The sequence below is a fragment of the Pongo abelii genome, chromosome 7 (genome assembly GCF_028885655.2).
Source record: "Pongo abelii isolate AG06213 chromosome 7, NHGRI_mPonAbe1-v2.0_pri, whole genome shotgun sequence".
Lineage (NCBI taxonomy): Eukaryota > Metazoa > Chordata > Mammalia > Primates > Hominidae > Pongo > Pongo abelii.
The window spans coordinates 154,084,587-154,106,867 of record NC_071992.2 but is presented as its reverse complement, the minus strand read 5'-3'; the positions used below and the strand labels follow the sequence as shown (position 1 = coordinate 154,106,867).

General features: G+C 36.5%; 1 pseudogene; it reads right to left on the bottom strand.

Moving 5' to 3' along the window:
* Positions 1-20,206: 20,206 nt before the first annotated feature.
* On the bottom strand, positions 20,207-22,073 carry LOC100442190 (nucleolar and coiled-body phosphoprotein 1-like; annotated as a pseudogene).
* Positions 22,074-22,281: the final 208 nt, after the last annotated feature.

The window sequence follows — 22,281 nt, the reverse complement described above, 5'->3', positions numbered from 1 at the left end:
TTCTTTATCCCATTTACCACTGATGGGCATCTAGGTTGATTCCATGTCTTCGCTGTTGTGAATAGTGCTGTGATGAACCTACCAGTTTATGTTTTTTTATGTAAAATGATTTATTCTTCTTTAGGTATGTGCTCAACACTCAGTAATGGGATTGCTGAGTTGGGTGGTGGTTCTGTTTTAAGTTCTTTGAGAAATCTCCAAACGGCTTTCCACAGTGGCTGAACTAATTTTACATTCCCACCAACAATATTAATTACATTTTCTCCACAACCTAACTAGCATCTGTTATTTTTTGACTTTTTAGTAATAGCCATTCTGACTTGTGTGAGATGGTAACTCATTGAAGTTTTGCTTTGCATTTGTTTGATGATTAGTGATGTTGAGCATTTTTTCCTATGTTTGTTGGCCACTTTCATGTCTTTTTTGGAGAAGTGTCTGTTCATGTCTTTTGCCCACGTGTTAATGGGGTTATTTGTTTTTTGCTTGTAGAGTTGTTAATGTTCTTTATGGGTTGTAGATATGAGACCTTTGTCAGATGTATACTTTGCAAATATTTTCTCCCATTCTATAGGTTGTTCGTTTACTCCATTAATATGTCTTTTTGTTTTGTTTTCTGTCATTTGTTTCTTTTGCTGCACAAAAACTGTTTAATTTAATTAGACTCCACTTGTCAATTTTAACTTTTTTTGCAATTGCTTTTGAGGATTAATTATAAATTCTTTCCCCAGGTTAATGTTCAAAATGATATTCCCTAAGTATTCAGCAAACCTAAAATAACTAGAAAAACAAGAACAGTAAAAGAAAATAACTAGCTAAAATTAGAGAAGAATGAATGAATTTGAGACACCCAAATCAATACAGAGAATCAAATAAACTAAAACTTGGTTTTTTGAAAGGATAAACAATATCAATAGACTTCTAACTAGATTAACAGAGAAAAGGAGATGATCCAAATAAGCAAATCAAAAACAAGGAAAAATTGAAACCCTGAACAGACTAATATTGAGTTCCAAATCTGAATCTGTAATAAAAAAAAATACAACCAAAAAAAAAAACTCTAGATCAGATTGATTCATAGCTGAATTCTTCCAGATGTACAGAGAAAACATGGTACCAATTCTAGTGAAACTATACCAAAATATCGAGGAAGAGAGATGCCTCCTTAACTCATTCTAAAAGGACAACATTACCCTGATACTGAACCCTGGCAAAGATATGCCAAAAAGAAGAAAACTACAGGTCAAGATCCCTAGTGAACTTAGATGTAAACATCTTCAACAAAATACTAGCAAAGTGAATCTAACAGCACATCATAAAGTTAATTTACCATGATCAAGTAGACTCCATTCCTGGGATGCAAGGTTGATTCTATATACACAAATCAATAATGGGGATTCACCACATAAACAGAATTTAAAACAAAAAACATATGATTATCTCAACAGACATGGAAAAAGCTTTTGATAAAATTTAGCATTCCTCTATGACACCCCCAAATAATAAGACCCATTTCTTGTGTCCATTTCTATGTAGAAACATCCTTAACAATAAGAATTCAAATGGTGAATGCTGCTTTTTCACCCTAATAAATATTTTACTTAAACACACGCACACACACGTGCACACACTGGCTCACTTATTGAAGTCTCCAGTGTTTGATATTATTTAGTGATTTGACATATTTATCTGAGATCTTTAATGAAAATACTTTCTGTCTCTGAATCAACCAGAGAATAAAGAAATCTGGCACCTCATCAGGACAGGTGATTTGAAACTAGGGCCATAGTTAGAGCTCTTAGCTCACGTGGTTGAACACAATACAGGCATGGCTGACTGAGCATCCCACTTCTGTGGTCATGCTGGGTTGAATTCCATACTATCTTTTTTAATACTTCTTTTTGATAGCTATGATCACGATGACTCTTTGGCTTGTTTCAGTGTGATAGCTATTTATGGATTGGATGGGATGTTTTCTTCCTGAGATACAAACATTGCAATACCACTAAAAATAGAGATTTAATTTAAAAAGATTAAATTTAATTTCCAGTATGATGATCTCTGTGTACATATTGTACACCAGTTCATTTTCTTAGGCATGTAAGACAGCAACTCCTTGACTACAATTGCATACTTTGACTATGTGGACTAATTTGTCTTTACATAGAATATGTAAGTGGTATAAGCAGAGAGAGAGATAAAATCAGAAAAGGATACTATAGTCATTTTTTTCTCCTACATATCCAATATTTATATACAGGCTTTCCTCATTCTCTCTCCTGCATTCAGTAATTCCTCCTCATTCTCTATTGATTTTGAAACAATTTTTAATTAACAGCTGATCATAAAAAATATTACAATTTAAATTAAAATATTTCTATTGGACATGATATTTATCATCTATTATGCATTTCAAAGTGTTCGAGGTGGGTTTTCAAATGCATAGATAGTGTTTATGGCTTTTGGCTTTTCAATTTCAAAAGGACATACTACAAAATTGTTAAAAAATACAGAGGCTTTATTTTTTTCCTGAGTGTGCCACGATTTAGCCTTATTGTCAATGTCTGCAGCTTTGTCGGCTTAGCATATTTATAATTGAAAGGGAATATTGTCTTTTGCAGTTCCCCAAATGCGCCATTTCCTAAATTGGTTCTTCACCTCCTTCTTTCACTTTTTCTCCCTTTTACTTTATTACTCTTTCTCTTCCTTCGTCTTTTCCTCCTTCTCTCTCACTAATAGTATAGTAAGCATAAAAGTGATGGTTTATTTTACCCATCAAATTGGGTTACAGAAGGCCCATATAGTGAATTGGACATTATTTCTAGGGGTGTCTGTGAGGGTGTTTTCAGAAGGGGTTAGTATTTGAATCAGTAGGCTAAATTTAAAAAGAGAGAGAGAGATTTCTCCTCACCACTGTGAATGGGCATTATCCAATCAATAGAAGGCTCAAATTAAATAAAAAAGTGGAAAAAGGAAAAATTCCTCCCCTTCTCCACCTCAGTTCTAAGCCTTTAGCTTTGGACTGACTCTTCCGGTTATTGGACCTTCAGGATCTAGCAGAATTAAACCAGAGGATTTTCTGGATTTCCAGCTTGCAAGTGGCACATCATGTGACTTCTCAGCCTCCATAATTGTGGGAACCATTACCATAATAAATTTCCTCTTATATGTGTATGTATTTTATATACAATAGGACACATATAAATATATATACACATACCTACACATGTATACACACACCTATACATATATATATACACATATACATATATACACACGTACATATATATACACACACATTAACATATATATCCTATTGTTTCTGTTTATCTGGGGAATCTTGAATAATGCATTAAGTGAAGAAGAATTTTTACACAGACTCTACTTTTACATATCCATGAATGAGGGCCTCACTACTAATTTTAGTAGCCAATTTAATCTTTGGACAGCATTGAATATAAATTTAAAACATATTCTATTTTTTGACCCTATCTCATCTGATGTTATTTAGAGGAGACATAAGCTCAAAATTGCTCCATAGTTTTTAGAAATGTAAAATATTAGAAAGTAATAACACATAACAAGTTGATGACTCTCTAATCTTTCCAATTAAAAATCAAGAAGTTTAACATTTCTTATTTTACATGTAAGCATTTTTCCTTCCTTAATAGTTAAATAAATACCAGAATCCATTATTCCAATCAATTACTGAGCCTGTTATTTCTTTTGTCCTGCTTAAAAAGTAAAGGCAAGCAAAACTATTTCACATTTGGCTTCTTTTGTATGCTTTCTTAACAGCTATAAAAATCTGTCTTTTGAAGTGTAATGCTAGCTGAGTAGGAATGTATAATTTAGGTCGCATAATTTGATAATAAAAATAAAAGGTCCATTTATCGATGTGCAGTCATTGTTACTTGGGTCCATTCTCCAGCAGTGGCTGAAAATTTTGATGTTGAATGACCTACATCTACTTTTCTTTTATGTAAATTCAGAAAAGAAAAAATGTCTTCTAACATTTCTCACGTATTTAGCATAATCTTTCTGGGTTCCCCATTCTCAATGCTGAAGATCTTTCTTCTGAAATCTTAGAATAAATTGTTCAACTCTATTTAGTTCGTAATATACCATGTAGGCTTTCCTTTTTGCATCAAGCAGAAGGTGAATATATCTTTCTGCAGTGTTAGTTGCTGCCCTTGCCAGTTCATTCATCTCCCTTCATTTATTCGCCTGATTCAGTCTCCCCAGCTCTGAGTGAATATTGATGAGCCTGATGCTATACCGATGTGCTCAGAGACACCAGCACAGTAGGGTAGCTTCAAGATTTCTTATGAGTGGAGTTCAAGGCAACACTTTTGTGTAAGTGACCAAGTCTGTGTTAAGGGTGTAGGGAGACTTGTACTGAAGCTGCGCTTAAGTGCAGATGGTATCTCTACTTATGTTGCTAGTTAGATGTAGATAAAAAATCCTAAATTTTCCAGTAATAATTTTTTTCAATTTGTATGTAAAATTGAAAAAACATCAACTCTGAATAAAGGCACTGTATTAGTCAGGGTTCTCTAGAGGAAAAGAACTAATGGAATATATATCTATATATATATATTCCATTTATATATATATTTCATTAGTATATATACACATACTAATATATAAAATTGAAAAAACGTCAACTTTGAATAAGGGCACTGTATTAGTCAGGGTTCTCTAGTGGAACAGAACTAATGGAATATATATATATTATTTTATTAAATGTTTATTAAATATTAACTCACACTATCACAAGGTCCCACAACAGTCCCTCTGCAGGCTGAGGAGCAAGGAAAGCCTGTCCGAGTTCCAAAACTGAAGACCTGGAGTCCTATGTTCGAGGGCAGGAAGCATCCAGCACAGGAGAAAGATGTAGGCTGGGAGGCTAGGTCAGTCTCTCTTTTCAAATTTTTCTGCCTGCTTATATTCTAGTTGTGCTGGCAGCTGATTAGATTGCGCCCACCAGATGAAGGGTGGGTCTGCCTTTGTCAGCCCACTGACTCAAATGTTAATCTCTTTTGGCAACACCCTCACAGACACACCCAGGGTCAATACTTTGTATCCTTCAATCCTATCAAGTTGACAGCCAGTATTAACCATCACAGGCACTAAGCTTTGCTTGTTAGTGGTTAGAGAGGGGATCAAAAGAATCTGAGACCACCATTTGCTATTGTTCCTGCCAGAAACTTGTATCTTGAATGTATTATGCTCGTCTCTCAGTGCCCAGGTTACACATTAATCATAATATTTTATCCTATCCCTATATGGCTGATTCTATCTGTCATGAAATAATGCCATTTAGATCTCTTTCAAGAAATAACTTCCCATTTTGTCTTCCATCCAAGATAGCATAACAGGAAACAGATTTACCCTCCCATCCAAAAGAAAAACAAACAACTTTAAAGTGTGCAAATACATATAATTGTGTCTTTAAAAATATTGGGCATCAGTCAATAAGGACGGTAATCCCTTTAGGATGGGAAACAAATGAGGCAAACCCTATAGTTGCCTCAGCTAACTGCGTGAAGTGTTTCCAGACCACAGAACAGGTAAGGGGGACCCAGAAGGACCCTGGTGGTCCATGGTTTGAAGGAGTGGCATAGAGTATCACAGATGAGAGGAGACAGCACAACAGAGAGAGAGAGAGAATTCTAGATACCTGTAGACAGTCTTCTTTGAGTCTTCAGCTGAGGACTGACAGACCTATGTATGTAAGTAAAATATCAGAGGGCAGTGAAATAAACACCCAAAGAATTAAGGGAACAATTCTTAGGCTTAAATGGGCCTAGGGATGGTTTCCATTCCATAGTAGAGTTTTACCTCCATTGTGGCAGAATACAAGTCCTAGACTCACTGATGCTCTTGTCTTATAAAACAAAGCTTGAAAAAATCAAAAGGATACAAATAATTAAAAGTAAATTAGCTGAGATCTAGAACAAAGTTCAAGGACATGTATTGGTATACAAAAATAGCCAGCCTGCAAAAGGATAAAATTCATACCTGATATTTAATAAAAACTATTATTCATAAAAAGAAGCTAGAAAATATGAGGCAGAATGAACAGACATAACAGTGAATTGAAATCACTCCAGAAATGAAACAAATGATAGAATTAGTGGACAAACACATTGAAAGAGTTATTACAAATGGATCTGACATGTTCAACAAGGTAGAGAAAAGACTAAGCATGTGAAATGAAAACAAGAAAAATACATTAAATACATCAATTAGATCAAATGGAGATAAAAAATATAATTTTTCAGTTGAAAAATACACTAGATAGGATTAACAGAAGATTAAACATTACAGATATTTCAAAAATAAATACTAATGGATTTGGAGACCTACTGGAAGACAGGAAAACACACCCACAAATAAATGAAAGCAGATGGGATAAATAGCAAAGTAGTAGATTTAAACACCACTGTGGTAGCCAGCCTCTAAGATATTCCTCAATAATCTCTGTATTTCTGATATTCATATCCTTATGTAATTCTCTCCTCATAATTGTGGGTTGGACTTATTTACTCAGTACTAATGGGTAGAATAAGTAAGAAGAGACAGTGTGTAACTCAGACACTGACTTATAAAAGACCTCTCCTCTCTCCTCCTTTCCATCCTCTCTCTTTCTGGCTCATCACTGACTGTGGATAAAGCCAGCTCATGAACAACAGTAAGGAGAGACTCATTTACATAGGAACTAAGCATCTTTTCAAAAGCCGTACACGTGATCTTGGAAGCAATATGGGCAGCCTCGGTCAAATCTGCTGTGACTGCAACCCCAGCTGACAGCTTAAATGAAACATCATGGAGACTCTGAGCAGGAAGCGCCCAGCTATACTCCTCCCAGGTTTCTGAACCTCAGAAAAAGTGCAAGCTCATAAAAGTTTGTGGTTTTAAGCTGGTAAGTTTGGGATATTTTGTTATATAACAATAGTACATCAACTGTGCAAAATTGCATTAATTACAAATGTTCCAAAACCACAATAAAAAGTGGAGACTGTCACACTGTATAAAAAAGAGAAATCAACTATATATGGTCTATATTTTCATTATACTACAACAAACTCATTTAATATGATGACATGTAAATTTAAAGAAAAATATGTAAAATTTATAGTACGCTAACATTAAACAAAAGAAATTTGGAGTAGCTATATGAATAACAGGCAGTGTATGTTTCAGATTCAGTAATAAGGGGAGGCATACAATAATGAAGGAACCATAAAAATCATAAATGATTTATGTACCTAATAAACAGATTTAAAATATGTTAAGCAATAACTCATAGACTTGCAAGGTAAACTAAAACAATGCATAAGAATAGCTGATTATTTTAATGCCTCTCAATAATTGAAGTTACAACTAGACAAAAAAAGCAGTAATGCTATACTAAAAACATGCACAGCAATGTCAACCAATATAATCCTAATCAATATTTAAATTGACAGAAGGATGCACTTTCTTTTCAAGTGCACAGGAAACATGTGCCAGAATAGAGTATATCCAGAGCCACAAATGGATGTCGACAAATTTTAGATAATCCAGATCATACAAACTACATTATTTGACAATAATAAAATTCACAAAACTTTAGCCCATATCAGAATAAAAGTCATATATTCTCAATATCAGAACTGAAAGAAGTAACATCTCTACAGATCCTACACCTCTGATAATTATAAAATATTATGAACATTATACTAATAAACTTTAAAATGTATAATAAATGAACATATTTCTTGAAAGACAGAAACCATCAAAGCTAAATCAAGATAAAAATAGATAATCTGAATAGCCCTACATCTAATAAATGTATTTAATTTTCAATTACACTTTTTCATAGAGAAAATTCCAAACTAAGATGATTTCTTTGGTAAATTGTACCATTTAATGAAGAAATTATAACAATTCTGTACAAAGATTTTCTTACAAGGGAAGATGAATTACCAGACAAATATACTAGAAGATCTGATGTCCCTCATGAAATAGATGCAAAGAATTTTATTAAGCCCCTTTTCCCATTTAGAAAAAAAAAGCACAGCTTGCCGCCAGCACTCCTTTAATTTTACATAAACACGCTCTTTGAGGCTGAAGAAAATCTGACAGATTTTCAACCTGAAAATAAAAAATAAAAAATGTTCTTGGAGTTATTTCTAAACAGAACTAACATCAGAATCATCTATTTCAGAAAAATCAGATTTATCAAATGAATCTTCAGCCAACCACTGTTGGAGAATGATGTTAACATCATGTGCAGGAATGCTACATTTTCTAGGATTTGACATTTTGAGTGATCAAGAATTACCATGTTTTGTAAATGGAAATACTACTACTAAAAACGGATTGCTATAAATAGAATGATGTCTTTTGTTTCCCAATCACTGTACTAGAACAAGGTGAAAATGATAATAAACGTGAGCTATTTTGTGGCAAAGTTATCTCCGGGTAAATGGTGCAGCTGCAAGCACTGCCAGCGAGTATTGTTGGGGCAAGTGGGAAAAGGGTTAAGATGCTAACAAATAGAATTCAACAATATATACAAAGTATAAAAAGTCATAACATGTGGAATTTATCTCTAGACTGTGATATTCTTTAACATTCAAAAATCAATCAAGACAATTCACCATATTAAAATACTTAAGAATAAAAACGTAGGATCACCTGAATAGGCACGGAAAGTATATGGTAAATTTCACTATCCATTACTGACAAAACAGTATAACAAACTATGACTAGATTGAACTTCCTCAACATGATAAACAGTAACAATGAAAAAACTATTTAAAAGTGACATATAGAATGTCGTCTCCACTGAGGTCAAGAATAAGAAAAAGATGTCTGTCCTAGGCATGTCTATTTGCCATTTTATTGGAAGCAATAATTAGTGCAATTAGGAAAGAAAAAATAAATGATAGACATCCAGATTAAAGAGGAAAAATTAAAGTTTTTTTTTACACATTATACTATAGTTTAAGCAAAAATCCTTTTGAATATCAAGAAATAAACAAACACACTACCTCACTAAAAAAGCTTACTTTGTTAAGCCTTCATAATATGTAATCAATATTCAATAAATGTTTGATGAGTTTTTTTAATTAGTAGGAATTTTCTCTTATTGCAGTTTTAGGTTTACAGAAAAATTGAATGGAGTGTATAGAGTTTCCATAATACTCCTTATCTACTGGCCCCCAATATCCCTGACTATTAACATCTTGTGTTAATTGATGTAACGCATTGTTTACAATAAATGATATTGATACATTATCAAGTCCATAGTTTACATTAGGATTCACTCTTTGTATTGTGCAGATGTACGGTGTTTACCAAATGTATAATGACATATCCAACATTATGGTATCTTACAGAATAGTTTTATTATCACTCATCCCTTCCCCACTGCCAGCTCCTGGCAATTGCTGATCTTTTCCTGTCACTATAGTCTTGCCTCTTCCAGAACATCATATAATTAGAACAACAGAGTGTGTAGTGTTTTCAAACTGGCTTCTTTCACTTGGCAGTATGCACTTAAGGTTGCTCCATGTCTTTTGATGGTTTGGTAACTCGTTTATTTTCCTTGCTAAACAATATCCCATTGTCTGGGTGCACTGCAGTATATTTATCCATTCATCTGCTGAAGGATGTATGGGCTGTTTCCAAGTTTTGGCAATTATGAATAAAGCTGTCACAAACATCCAAGTGCAGGTCTTTGTGTGGACATGTTTTCAGTTCATCTGGGTAAATAACAAGGAATAATATTGCTGGATGATATGTTGAGTATGTTTAATTTTGTAAGAAACCCTCAAGCCATCTTCCAAGTGTCTGTTTGATTATGCATTTCTATCAGCAAGGAATGAAAGTCCTTGTTGATCCACTAATCACCAGCATCTCCTGTCAATGTTTTGGATTTTGGCCATTCTAACAGGTACCATTCTGATAATGGTACCTCACTGTTGTTTTAATTTGTATGTCCTGATAACATAATGTTGAGCATTTCTCATGTTTATTGTCATCTGTACATCTCTGTTGAGGTGTCTGTTCAGATGTTTTGACTACCACAATCAATATTTTAAAAAATCATTTGTATTTCTATATACTAGCAATTAACAACTGGAAATATTTAAACTTAAAAACACTAACATTTACCATAGCATGAAAATAGTAAACAGTGATAAACCTGATGAGAGATTGGCAAGACACGTATGCTGAAAACTACAAAATATCATGAAGATACATTTAAAAAAAATAAGGCTTAAATATATTAAGAGAGATACCTTGCTCATAGAAGGTATCTTCTTCTAGATACCTTCTAGAAGTTCATCTTCACGGTTGTTATGATCTCAGTTGTTATGAGGTCAGTTGTTATGTTGTTATGATCTCAGTTCTTTCCAAATAGATCCATAGTTGATATAATTTATAAAATTAACATGTATATAAAAAGTGTGTATAATAGACACAAAACTTTAAAAATAAGAACATAGGTGAAGGGCTTACACTATCTGATTTTAAGATTTATCATAAAATTAAAATAAAGACGATTTTGTGATATTGGAATTTTAAAAAGATAAATGAACAAGTAAGACGAAATAGATAATCCAGAAATAGATCCATACATGTATGGCCAACTGATTTTCCTCAAAAGTGAAAGAGCAATTCAATAAGAAAAGTAATCTTTTCAAAATATAGTGCTGGAATAATTAAATATTCATATAAAAAACTGCTCATCTATGCTTCACATCATATGCAAAAATTAACAAATACTGATTCATAGTGATGAATGTAACATCTGAAAATATAAAACTTCTTGAAGAAAACAGGAGAAAATGTGTGTGACTTTGAGTTATGCAAATATTTCTTTGGCGTAACAGCAAAAGCACAATTTATACAAGAAAAAAATGACAATTTGGACTTTATCAAAATTAAGAACTTCTGATCTTCTAAAGATATTGAAAAGAAAGCCACAGATTAGGGTAACATTTTTGTAGGAAATATATCTGATAAGGAACGTGTATAAAGAATATATAATAAATTCATCTCAAAACTAAATAATTAGAGAACATCTCAATAAAAATGGGAAAAGTTTGAACTGATATGTGACAAAAGATGTACATATGTCAAATAAGCACATGGAAAGAGAATCCGCATCATCAGTCACTAGCAAAATGCAAACAAGTCACATTGATTTACCACTACACAACAATTAGTAGGTATAAAATTGAAAACAAAATAACATAATACAAAACAAAACAAAAACTAACCATGCCAGGTGTTGGCAAGGATACGGAATGACTGCATAGCCACCTTAAAGAACAGTTTGACAGTTTTTTAAAAACTTAATCGTATAACTAATATATGATCCATCCATTTCACTTCTAAGAATTTACCCAGTGGAAATTAATGTGTATATTATAAAGATATTTTACATACATATTCAAAGAAGTTATATTTGGTACAGCAATAACTAAAATGACCCAAATATCCAACAATAGAATAAATAAGCAAACTGTAATGTATCTATATCATGAAATATTACTCAGAGATTGAAATAAATGAACTATTCATACTTGCTTCAACATGGTTGTTTCTTAAAATGTCAAGTGAAATAAACCAGACAAATCATATTATATTATTCCATTTATTAAAAATTCTGGAAAATTTAAAAATTGTCTATACTGACAGAAAGCAAATCAGACTTTGGATAGGGGTCTCTAGTTGTGGGAGAGATTTCAGTGGAGCACAAGAAGCATTCTTGGGGTGATAGTTACATTTATAATCTTGGTGGTGATAATGGCTTCACAGGAAATCATCACATATCAAAGCCTACCAAATTCCACACTTGAAATGTTTATTGTGTTGTGTGCCAATGATAGCTCAATTAAAAAATAATTCATAGTAACATGAAATATTGCTCTTGGGCTTTCATAATACATGAACAGATAAATCACATCTAAGGAAATCATGTGGTCACTAATAGAATGTTTCGCATCTCATTCTGTTTTCTGTAAGCAAATTCCTTTTACTGTGGAATAGTGTACTGCTTGCCTCTTAATGTCTTAGTGTAATCACTTGGAGTGCCATGAAGATAAAACTTGTATGACTGAATTTATTTATTAGTTGTTTTTATTGACTTGACAACATTTTATAAAACATTCACAAAATGCCAGAAACTGTTGAAAACTGAAAGGTTGGCCTGTCACTTAGTTTTTCACCTTTCTGCATCAATCATATTCTTTTAACATGGAAGATATTACTTGAAGGCATTTTATTCAGCCAATACATGGACTGTTCTCAAAATAAAATGTCTGTAGTCCATATCCTCAAGGGTTTGGGTAAAAATAATCTCTAAATTCTAAACCCAACAAAGCAGATTTGTATAGACTTGTGTAGATTCCCTTTCTCCCCAAATCTCTACCAGGGTGACCATGTATAATAAATAATCCTTGAAGGCAAAATACACTTTTCTCTATTCATTCTTTGGCAACAAATGTGTTTTCTATCTAAAATAGACCCTATCTTGTTTTTTCTTCTGTAATCTTTATTTGAGATGTTTTAAACTTGGACTTTGCCTCCAATAAACGGACGGTTCCATTTGGAGTTGCAGAAAGGTGTTTGATTTTTTCTTCTTCTTAACCTTCTCTCTTTAACATGGTAGTCAAGTTGGGGGATGTAGTGCTTCCTTTGAGTTTTTTCAATATAGCAAGAAAGAATGAATCATATACGTTTCCATAGCAGGTTATTTGTGATAATTATAGGGAGTACGTGTTTCCATAACTACAAAGTGTTGGCTACAAACAGCAAAGCTCTCCAGTCCTACTCTTCAGAGATTAGAATGTTCTCAATAGGGCTGAACACTTTAGGCTTGCAGTGTCCATGGGAAGTTGAAGCACTACTTTTGAGTCACACTCAGAGTAACTCTTTGCAATATGGAATGAGTGTTGACTGTCATAGTAGATAGAGATGGTACATATTGTTATATTGTTAAAAAGTATTATTAGTAGTAGAGAAGTTAGTGATTTTCATCTTTGGTAGAAGTGATCATAGTGGAATTAGTTGTAAAACTCATGTGAATTCAGCCACCAGATAAAGATTTTATATAGTTGACATAACCCAGATTTTTCCATCAAAAAGTTGGTTTGGGAATTTGTACTAACTGCTGACTAGTTTTGCTACTTTGGAAAATTCACTTAATCACTGGAATGAATTTTTACACTACAAACCCCAAAAACAACAAAGTTTTGTGAATCCTACAAGAAAGGATAATGTGAAAGTATTTCATAAACAACCAATAATAAGCAAAACAACTGCTGTTAATGCTAATTATAGGATTATAGGCTGATTGAGAACTTAGTTCAGAATCAATATGTGTTGTGCTTTAGATATTGGTCCTCTCCAAACTTCGTGATGTAATCTGCTCCCCAATGTTAAATGTGGGGCCCAATGGGACGCATTTGGGGTAAGGGGGTGGATCCCTCATGAATAGATTAATGCCCGCCTCCTCCACACCATGGGATGAGTGAGCTCTCACTCTGTTAATTCCAGAGAGACAGCAGGTTATTAAAAAATCCCGGCACCTCCTCTCTCTCTCTCTCTTTCCCTCTCTTCTCCTCTCCTGCTATATGATCTACACACACCTGCTCCCCTTTGTCTTCTGCCAGGAGTGGAAGCAGCCTGAGGCCCTCACCAGAAACAGATGCCCAATCTTTCACTATTCAGACATCCAGAATGGTGAGCCAACTAATGCTTTTTAAAAAATAATACTAATAATTACCCAGCATTTTTTTACAGCAAAAAAAAACAATGAATTAAGACAATGCATATAATCTTTTTAGCATTTAAGAGATATTACTCCTACTTAGATGGGTAAATTTATAGTGAGAAAATCATTCCATTGCTGGGCATTTTAAATCAATAGGAAACTCCTTATTCAGTTGCCATATTCTGTCTTCAGGTATCTTCTATTTTTGTGTAAGTCTCATTTAAAAATTATCATTCTCTATATTGTACAATAGCATTACATTATTAGAAGGTAGTTGCCAAGCATCCATTCAGACCCTAGTCTTTGAGTCTTCATACTAAACATTCCCAGTTCTTTCAACTGCCCCTCATAGGACCTGGGCCCCTTCATAAAGATGATGACTTGATCTTAATGTGCAGTTCATTGATAAACAATATTGATGGAAAAGGGGGATAGGAAGATGGGCTATTTTCTGACACCAATGACCAATTCTCCAAACGCCTACTGGGTGTCCAACAATTTAATTCAATTCTTCTTCCTGGAGTATGCAACAGGCTCCACAGCTTTAAGGGTTCAGTCCCACAAGACTTCCCCCACTTTAGATGCCAAACACAAATCCTGAAGCTACCTGTATTTCTCACGGACCAGCTAAAATTGGGAATTCCCACAACCCCCTCCTCAGGTTGGCTAATTTGTTAGCACAGCTCACATAATTCAGGATGGCACTCTGCTTACAGTTACCAGGTTACTGTAAAGGATACAAATGCACCGCCAGTTGAGGAGGTACATTGGGCAAGGCTTGGTGAGAGCCTGAGCTCAGGAGCTTTGCTCCTGTGGAGTTGGGGGCACCACCCTCCCAGAACATGGATGTATTTGCCAATTCTGAGGCTCTCCGAATATAATTTTTTAAGAATGTTTTAGATCTCAATCTCCAGCCCCCCACTCATCTTCCAAGAGTTTGGTGGGTGGGGCTGAATGTTCTAACCCGGAATCACTTCATCTCTTTGTTGACCAGCCTCACTCTAAGACCATAAAGACCCATTCTAAGTCACCTTATTAGCATAAGCTCATGTGTAATAAAAAGGGACCCAGGACAAATAACAAGAGACATACTTATCACTCAGAAATCCCCAAAGTTTCAGGACCTCTGTGCCTGAAGTCAAGGAGGTGACAAAAGCCAAATATACTTTTGCATTATACCACACAAGGGGAAAACTACGTGAGTCAACTTTCTAATCCTCTGCTGATCTGACTTGTTTAGGCAGGAAGTTTTACGCTTTGGACTATTTGGAATAAGATATGTGTGTGGGAGCCCTCAGCAATACTCATGCATAACCATTATGTTTCATCTGAACTGTGGAAACTGAGATGCCATGAGATAAAAGTCGTACCCCTCAGTAAAAATATCGTAAGTGGTTATTTAATGTGATTAACATAGCACTCATCTGTCTCCACAACATTTGAGTAAGGCGAATTGTTTACATGCACTGGGGGAATTAGAGAGCTCTATTCAAGATTTTCTTTGAAAAAAAAAAAAAAAAGCAGAAGGTTCTCACACCCATACAAACTTGAGCAAAGAGCATATCTGAAGGCAGAGTCAAGCTCCACCTTTGAAATTAATTTTGGCTACTCTAAAGCATTGATAAATCAATAGATGCAATTTTTTAAGCATCAATTTTCTGCCACTGGCTTTACAAAATCATTTCTAATATTCTCAGATATTATTTAGTCTTTTTTTTTCCTTGCAAATGGAAAAACTATGAGCCAAACACTTGTCATGAATTGCCTTAGGATGCACAATGGTAGGTCCTAGGACCATAGTTCAGATTGTTGGGCTCTCAACTCTTAGTATTTCCACTGTGCACACCCCCAAGCTCTCACTGCCATGATTGCAGGGCTTGGTGGAAAATGCATGTTCTCGGATTCACAGCCAAGTGTGTGTTTTGAGTTTCAGCTTCTATTTGTCACTGGAGTTTGAATCTAATGAGCACTAGCTTGCTATCACACAAAGGACGTCCGTGACTTCCCACTGGCCATGGGAATTGTCAACATATGGTTGAGTTGTCACCATTTTAGACAAGCAGCTTCCTTTCCTAAAACTAGGGGAAATGTACAATATATATAGCAACCAAAATGAGGACCTTATGTTGCAATCCAGAAAAGTCAAACATCTTCTTTAAACTGTTTTCTACAAGCCCTTACTCTATTTTCCTCATGGATAAGAAAAGGAGTAGTAGTACAGCCATGACTATGTTGTCTGTGGGACCCCGTCACAGCTGTGTGAGCACTTCTTTGAACCTGTCATAAGGTTAAATAACTGAATTGTTGCAAGTCTTTCATTTTGTGCAACCTTTTCTGATACAGCTCAAATTCCTTTGAAATATTTAAGTTGGGAAATAAATGAAAGGTGCACTTTTTCAGGATGTAAATATAAAGCATTTTTTAATCTAGAGATCTCACCATCATATCAAGAAAAATATTCTGGGGCCGGGGGCACTGACTTGGGCCTGTAATCCCAGCACTTTGGTTGGCCAAGGCGGGTGGATCACCTGAGGTCGGGAGTTTGAGACCAGCCTGACCAACATGGAGAAACTCCATCTCTACTAAAAATACAAAATTAGCCAGGCGTGGTGTCTCATGCCTGTAATCCCAGCTACTCAGGAGGCTTAGGCAGGAGAATCGCTTGAACCTGGGAGGCAGAGGTTGCGGTGAGTTGAGATTGGGCTATTGCACTCCAGCCTGGACAACAAGAGTGAAACTCTGTCTCAAAAAGAAAAAAAGAAAGAAAAAAGAAAAACATCCAGTTTATAATCCCATATAGTGGCCTAGATTTTAATGGTCAATTGTATTAAAGTGATGATCCAAGCTAACCTAGGTAAAACAGTGAAAAGGGAGCATCAGGGAAACTTATGGCTGTCTGTTTTGGATGAGACCAATCATGAGTAAAAATATCAACTACTGTTAAGAGAAAATCTCAGCAATTGAAAGGAGCTTTGAAGACATTCAGTCACACCCACTTACATTAGATATAAGGTAACAGGCTCAGAAGTGTCAGGTGACTTGCTGATGATCACACTTATTACATTTAGTATTAGAGGCCGGGCACGGTGGCTCACATCTGTAATCCCGGCACTTTGGGAGGCCAAGGCAGGTGAATTGCTGGAGTCTAGGCATTTGAGACCAGCCTGGGCAACACGGTGAAACCCTGTCTCTACAAAAAAGTATAAAAAGTAGCCAGCCGTGATGGTGTGTGCCTGTAGTCCCAACTATTCAGGAGGACGAGTTTTGAGGATGGATTGAGCCTAGCAGGTTGAAACTTTAGACTTCAGTGAGCTATGATCGCGCCACTGCACTCCAGCCTGGGTGACAGAGCAAGACCCTGTCCTAAAATAATAAAAAAAAAGTAAGTAGTAGAGCTAGGCCTGAATTCATTGATTCTAGCTCCCAGTCCTATAGTTTAACCACAGTGAATTTGGAAGCAGAACTCCCTCACACGTACGTTGTTGTTTCTATTTAAATTAAGGAGTTGAGTCTATTCATTATAAAGTATACTCAGAAATTAATTAAAAATAAATCATATATCTAAATATAATATCCAAAATTATTAACATAAATCTCTTGGAAGAAAAATTGTTGAAAATTTTTGTAAACTTGTATTAGTAAAAGATTTCTTAGATATGACTCTAATTGCATGGTTCACAAAAGAAAAAAAGTTGATTACTTTTTCTTTATTTTTTTATGGTTAATTTAAAACAAAAACAAACAAATAGAAATGAGAGCATTTTCACGTATCCAAGCAGCAAAGATCAATTTGGTAAATAGTGTTGGCAAGAGGATAAGCAAAGAGGCTCTTTCATAAAATATTGCTGGAACTATACATTAGTGCAACAATTTTGGAGGGCAATAGTGATCAAAATATTAAATGCACATATCCTTTGAACCAGGAATCACTTTCAGAAATGTTTCCTACAAAAAATACACACCGATACTCAGTCTCTCATATAAAACTATCCACTGTAACACTATTTGTAACAGCAAAACACTCAAACAGCCTACACATCCGCCCATAAAGTATTAGTTTAAATAACTTATGCTATTTCCACACAATGGAGTACCACACAGTGGAGCCATTAAAAATGAGCTGCTGTATTCTGCTGTAAAATGACCTGTAAAAGTGGCAAAACACTGCACATATAACCCATTTGTGCAAGCAAAAAGGAGGGGAGGACACATATAATAGTGCATACCTAGAAACTGTCTGGAAGGAGAAACAGGTTTCAGGAAATGGCACTGAGACGAAATTTCATTTTATACTATTATTTTTAACAAGCGCATTTGAAAATGGAAGCATGAATGGGGGAAATACCAATTAATTTCTTTTCAAATACTCTTAGATGGGTGGTTTTCAACTCCAGCTGTTCATTAGAATCACCTGGGAGCTTTAAAAAAATCTTAGCACCCAGCCCCCACCAGAGAGCACCAACAAATCTCAGAATGGGCCCCTGCGTATCAGTGTTTTCAAGTTCCCCAGATGATTCCAATTCTCAGCTGGTGTCTTACAGATCACTAATTACACCAAGAGCCCCTTTTTCTGTAAAGGGCCACATCTGAAATACTTTAGGCTTTGTGGGCCATTGATAAGGTCTCCGCCACATATTATGTCTCCTTTTTAAAGACCTTTACAAATGTAGAAACCATTCTTAGCTCCTAGGTAATGTAAAAACAGGCCATGAGCTGGATTTGACCCATAGGTCATTTCACCAACCCCAAATTTAGACTATGCCCAGACTGGAAGATAGCCTGGAAAAGTCATGATGAGACAAGCTGTATTCAAAAGCCTGCAAGCTGCTTCCAAAAAGCTTCTGCAGGGAACTCACAGGTCTGGACACCCGGCCCTCTACCTGCCACCCAGGTTGTTCTGGTTTGGGTAGGAGGTAGAACGGGTTTAGACTCACAACAATAAAACTCCTAAGATCCATTATAAACCAGCCAGTTTATTATTTTGCAGTAAGATGTAGAACTTTTACCATGGAGACTGAAATACCTATGTCAGCATGAACAGCACATTTTCTTCCTAGAGGCAGTCACATGGAAAACCAGGTTATCATCAGGTTATTTAGTGGGTGCGGAAACCATATAGGAGGAGACTAATCTTAAGACCCGTAACTCACCCATAAAAGCTTGGGGCACACTTTCCCACCACTGGAACCCCTCAGCCTCCAGAAAGCTTGTTGACTCCTCCCTCCCAGTCTTGCTCTGGCTAAGCACTGCTGCTTGTCAGTCACCTCCTACAGCCATATGGTCATTCCAGCTTGGCCTAAGAGCTGTATCTCTGCTCACTGGTTTGTGTTGTTACTGCCACTGTTACTAACAGTTCAGGTTCTGAAGGGGGCACGTCAATTGCACCCATGTACCAAGTGTAAGACGCAATAATCCTGTTAGTTTATTCTCCCAAACCCACTCCACTCAAGTTTATCAGGGAATATGCTCTGTAAGGTTCTTTCTAAACCCATTAGAACATATATGGATTACCTACAAATTCACCTAATGTAACCTACTTCCTACTGAGAATTGAGGTTTTAAAGGTTTTTTTTTTTCTTCTACTTTCTTGATCCCAACCATGTAGGAATTAATGAAACCAATTCTGTATCACCTCTGGAGACAAGACAGAAATACCAAGTGATGTGTATTTTTCAAGTTAATGTGATTTTGTTCTCTATAATGTAAAAATGAGAGAATGCAGTCAACTCAGTACTCAATATTAGCAATAGTCAAGTCAAGAAATGTCTTTCAGCAGTAGAAAAGTTTGCTTTCAAATTAAAAAGCAAAGCATGTATTGCAAACGTCATGTAATAATGATTAAATTATAGAAAATATATTCAGACTGACCCAAGGCATTCACACCACACCAGAATTTTGCCTGTAGTAAAACAGTGAATTTTATTCAAAAAGTAGGTTAGGTCCACGTTGGCCTCAATCTTCAGCCCCAGACCCAATGAATGAGGATGAAGTACATAGTGCATGTTTAATAGGCATTGCATATAGATGAACCATTCTTTGATATCCCTCACTAGGGTTTTGAGGGAGAGAGGGATGCAGTGTGGACATGTGCACTCACAAAGGCAGAAATTTTCTTCTAACTGTAACAAGTCATACATATGACCCTTTACTATATTTTGGCCCATAGCTAAGATTTTTATTCATGGGACTCTACCTTTGAAAATCACAACAAAAATCAATAGGGAATGATTTAATATAAAATATACAAATTTCTCAGTATGAGGACTTTCACAGAAAAGAAAGAAGGGGACAAAAATAGAAATCACTTTTCTTTAAAAATAACATTCCCCTTATTTTGTCCCTGCTACTGAACACTCAAAAACAAATCTGTACAAAACTGGGAATATAGAAAAGGACAAGAAGGGATGTTCCACTGTAAAGTCTTAGGACCTACTCTGAAATTTCGTCTTCATCAAGGCCCCCACCTATAGAGCTGAGGGCTCTCCGATCCACTGGAGAAAGTGAGTGGTGTTTGATCATCACTCCTGCTTCACCAAAGATGGCCCCAGGTCGCTCTCTGCCAAACTTAATGAAATTGACTTGGACAGAGGTTGAGCCTCCCTGCTTTCTTCTTGGTTTTCTTGTGCCAGAAGGATTTACCTTGGTGAACTTCAAAACCTGATTGGCTCACTCTCTCAGTCTCCAGCTGCACCTCCCTTGGAATCAAGTTGTCTGCCACTCCTGAATCCACCTCCCTCTCCTCCTCCCTGGCCCTTTGGGATGGGGATGATGCCTTTTTTTTCTCCTTTCTTCCTTTATGGAAATCTGTTACAGGTCTGAAGCTTTATGCTCTTGGCTTGAGGAGTCTCTGCCTCCTTGGAAGCCTCATTCTGCTTCTGCTTCTTTTCTGAACCTGGTGTGGAAACTGCCACTGCTACCTTTTTCTTGTCTTCTCACTCTCTTCCTCCTCCTTACTGTTCTTAGCTACTTTTCCATTCTGGGCAGTCAGTGCATAGTTGCCATTGGCCTTGGGTGCGGACTTGGAGAGCGCTTGTCCTTGGGCTTCTCTTCCTCATCCTCACTGGAATCATCAGAGGAAGAACTGCTGCTGCCCTCGGCCTTTACCTTCTTTCTGGGGCTGGCTTGGAAGGAGCTCCATTATCCTCAGAGCTGTCGGGGTCGGAGTTGTCTGCAGAGATCTCTGCTGCTTTCTTTTGCTGGAGGTGGTTTCGTTGTTGCTTTAGAGATGACTCCCATAGACAGGGTCTCTCGTCTTCCGCAGAACTTGAGTTAGATTCATCAGTGCTGTCTTCACTGCTTTCCACAGGCTGTTTCTTCTCCGCAGTTTTCTTGGGAGTCTGGGTTCCCACAGACTTCTCTGGTTGAGGAGCGGAAGGTCTGGGGACTGAACTGTAGGGATCCGTTTCTGTTGTCGTTGTTGTTGTTTTGTTTTTTGCTTTTTGTTTTGTTTTAGAAAGGTTCTGCTCCCCTTTTTCCTCATTGGAGAAGTCCTTACTCCTGGAACTCTACTAGGTAGGATTGGTAGCTGCTTTCACTGGGACCTTGGCCATGACTTGCTTTTTGGGTATAGTCTTCTTGGGGATGGCTGCTGCCCTCCCCTTCTCTGAGTCACCACCGCTGCTGCTGCTGCTGCTGCTGGCTGCTTTGCTATTGGCTACTTTAGGTGCTGCTGGAGCTGGAGTACCCCGTATGGCTTTAGCCCAAGTTTAGCTGCCACAGGTGTAGTCTTTGCCTTCTGGTTCTGTGGTGTGCCTCATCCTCAGAGCTTGAGTCAGAATCAGAATCAGAATCAGACTTCTTGGCCTTCTTAGGAGGAGCTTTGGATGCCTTGGCTTGGGGCTTGACTCCATCTGGACAGGCTTTTTCCTTGTGTCTCCTCCTCCTCACTGTCACTAGATTATTCACCGCTGCTGCTCTGATGCTTTGGCCACAGCCTTTCTAGGATGTTGAGGCAGACTGGCTCCCATGGCAGGTACAGCAGCCTTCTTAGCTGGGGGCCCTTGAGCGTCCCCGTCCTCTCACTGCTGTCCTCACTGCTGTCACAGGATGAGGCCTTTTTCTTAGCTTTCTTAGTCACTGGTCCATTTGCCTGTAACTTTTGCTTTGGGGCTTTGGCGGACTTGAGCCAGAAGCTGTAGATGTCCAAGAGGGAAAAGGCATTGGTATCCTGCTGTGTAGTTCCTGTCACTTTGGCAAACTTCTTGGCCATCTCCAAGAGTTGATTGTCACACAGGAAACCAAACACGAGGGGACACAGGTGGCTGAGAACCACACGGTGCAAGCCAGCATCCACCATCCTCCGAGCAATATGTGTCACTACTACCTTTTCAAAGTTAATAATTTCTGCTCTTGAAACTATCATTAAAATGAAAAGAAAAGCCACAGACAGGGAGAAAATATTTGCAAAGGGTATATCTGATGATAGATGGGCTCCAGGACTTAAGAAGAACACTGAAGTTCAATAATAAGAAAATAATCTAATAAAAACATATGCAAAAATGTAC